The following is a 3,196-nucleotide window of genomic DNA, read 5'->3' as shown; positions in this document are numbered from 1 at the left end:
ACTGACCCATTTTCTATCGGATATGGGGTAGATGATTCCAGCATCTAACCACTTTACCACCTCTTTCTTTACTACTTCACGCATGTTTGGGTTCAATCTTCTCTGCATATCTCGATAGGATTTGGCATTTGCCTCAAAATGAATATGGTGCATGCAAATGGAGGGGTCAATTCTTTTTAAATCGGCAATGGACCAACCGATTGCCTCTTTGTGTTCCTTCAGAATACCAACCAATTGTGTTTCCTGATTAGGGGTTAAGTCTGATGCAATGATTGTCGGGAGGGTATCATTGGGTCCTAGAAATACATACTTGAGCGTAGCAGGAAGGGGTTTCAATTCTAACGTAGGTGGTGATTCTAAAGATGGGACTATTGGTGTACTGGCTAATGTGGGCAATGGCTCATACTTGATTGTCCATGGAGGAGTGGTTTTATCATGTGGTGTATCCAACAAGGTGTTAACTTCTTTCATATATCCCTTAAAGTCATACACTCCAAAGTGAGCCAAGCAAGTATCTAAGGGGTCTGGTGCTAGAATTATGGGTGTTGCATTTTCTATAATATCTTCTAGTGTATCTACTTCGAAGCAACTATCCATTGATGGTCCTTGAGAAGCACCAAACATATTCAGTCTCAGTTTCTTATTCTCAAACGATACGTCCATGACTCCTGTCCTATAATTAATGCATGCATTTGCCGTAGCTAGGAAGGGTCATCCTAAGATAATGGAAATTTATCTTGGGTTGCTACTTAGTTCTATGTCGAGAATCAGAAAATCAACTGAAAAGTAAAACTCATCTACCTTGACCAAGACATCCTCAAGTATTCCACATGGTTCCTTAATTGATCTGTCGGCTAATTGCAGTTTGACTGATGTGGGTTTCAGTTCTTTGAATCCAAAAAGTTCATACACCGAACTAGGTAAAAGATTCACACTTGCCCCTAAGTCCAGAAGAGCTTTTTCAATGTGATAACTCCTATAACACAGGAAATGATGGAGGATCCTAGATCCTTAAGCTTTGGAGGAGTGGCATGCTGGAAGACAGAACTAGCCTATTCAGTGAGACATACTTTCTTTGAGATTTGTGATCTAGATTTATGTTTTTGGATGCACAAATCCTTCAAAAATTTGGCATAAGCAAGGACCTGTTTGATTGCGTCTAGAAGGGAAAGATTAATTTGGACTTGCTTAAATAATTCCAACATCTCATCGAGTCTTCCTCCCTTCTTATCTGCAAGAATAGGAGCTTTCAAGGCATCCGAAAATGGGGCTTTAGGCAAGTAAGATGATTCCGGTGCAGTTGGTTCATTCTCTATTTTAAGGTCCTCCTTGTTCTTGGGTGATTTGGCTTCGGTTAGAGGTTTAGGGTCGGTCTCATTGTTTTACTAGTGTGTTCAATGATCTTCCCACTTCTCAGAGTCATGATTGATTTGGCGTGTTCAGAAAAAGCTTCTGGGATATTAGAGCTCTCAATCACAAATTGCCCTCTTGGGTTGCTCTCGGGTTGGCTAGGTAATTTTCCTCCTTCTCTCCTACTGAATGCAGTCGCTAGTTGACCTATTTGGGTCTTTAGCTTAGAAATGGATTGTGTGTGGGAGTTAAGGGTCTGAGTGTTGACTTCTAATCGTTCTAGTGCTTTCAGAACTTTTTCCTCAAAAGCTGAGCTATGACCAGTAGTAGACGGTTGAGGAGCATTTTGAAATTGATGGTATGGTCCATGCCTATATGTTGGGTCCTGATATTGAGGTCAAGGTGCGGCAGGGCCAACCACTGGTTGTGGTCTCCAGGAAAAATTTGGATGGTTTCTCCAGTCAGGGTTATAAGTGTTCGAATATGGATCATTTCCTGATCTGCGAGCTTGTTGAACTTGAGCTTGCTGAACCTGCTCGTGCACAAACTCAGAAAATTGAGGTGCGGCTGGGCATTCACTAACAAAATGGTTTGGACTTAACACAATGCACAAACTTCTTGGATTGGGTTAGGTGGAATCGGGGATTATCCAGTATTTAGAAGACAGTCTAATTTTTGGGACAGTTCATCTACCTTACTGTGGATATCTATGACATTTTCAATCTGATAAATTCCACTTCTTTTTTGTTGAAGCATGGGTTGTTCTCTAGATGTGGCAGACATATGATGTAGGAAATTCTCACTTAAGTGTTTCAAAGAGCTGCCAGGCTTCATCCTCACTCTTTAGCATGAATGTCCCACCACATGATGCATCAACCATTTGTCGGTGTTTCTCCGATAGACCATCAAAAAATACTGACAAAGTTGCCATTTAGGGACAACATGGTGTGGACATTTACGAATGAGGTCCCTTAACTTTTCCCATGTCTCATGAAAAAGTTCACCCTCCAATTGGAAAAAACTAGTGATAGCTTTTCTAATTTGATTTATTTTTCAATTGAAAAGTATTTCTTGAGAAATTCTCTCTGAAGATGATCCCAAGTTGAAATGGTTATAGAGTCTAAGGAGTTTAACCAATGCTTGGCTTTGTCCTTAAGTGAGAAAGGGAATAGTTTCAACCTAAGGGCATCATCGAAGAAGTTTTGGATTTTTACTGTGGAATAAATTTCAAGAAATTCATCCAAGTGTTTGTATGAGTCCTCGTTACTAAGTCCATAATGATGGAAATATTTGAATAATGCTAGACTTAATCTCATATTGGGTAGCTTCTACTGGAGGTGCTTGAATGCATGGAGAGTAGGTATACGAGGATGAGTGAAATATTCTCTCAATGAGCGTGGAGGATTAGCCTCACCAGGTGCAGTCATGTTTCTAACTCGGATAGTCCTAAGAGTCTTTTCTAATTCTTCGTCTAATGGTTGCAAGTCAGGTTTTAGTGATCATCGACCTAACATGCAACTAAAAGGTCTATGTAGGACTATCCTAGTCTGTTAAGGATTATTTTTTTTATTAAGAGGAGAAGAGAAGAGAGAAAAGAGTTCTAAAGAAGAGATCCTAAGAAGTCTAAAACTAATAAAAGAATTAGTTGTGGTTAGATTTTAATTACAATCAAGTTAGCATGTAGTGGACTCTCTATCCTAAAGTTACCCTAGTTTTAGATAGCTCCTAACTGTAGTTAGCCTTCAAGCCCTCCAAGTCGGAGCTTGACCAACCAACTGGCCAGATAAGTATAAGGTTGGTGGGAGTCCCCCCATTGCTTTCCTTAGATATCAATTAAATTGGCCAG

General features: G+C 40.1%; 1 non-coding gene across 1 annotated transcript; it reads left to right on the top strand.

Moving 5' to 3' along the window:
- Nucleotides 1-2,287: 2,287 nt before the first annotated feature.
- Nucleotides 2,288-2,394, top strand: LOC140851303 (small nucleolar RNA R71). Its single transcript, XR_012134055.1, has one exon. It is a non-coding gene; the product is annotated as a small nucleolar RNA R71 (small nucleolar RNA).
- Nucleotides 2,395-3,196: the final 802 nt, after the last annotated feature.

This window comes from Elaeis guineensis, chromosome 8 (assembly GCF_000442705.2).
Source record: "Elaeis guineensis isolate ETL-2024a chromosome 8, EG11, whole genome shotgun sequence".
In the NCBI taxonomy this organism is placed as follows: Eukaryota; Viridiplantae; Streptophyta; class Magnoliopsida; order Arecales; family Arecaceae; genus Elaeis; species Elaeis guineensis.
The sequence above is the reverse complement of the archived record's forward strand: the minus strand, read 5'-3'. Positions and strand labels throughout refer to the sequence as shown.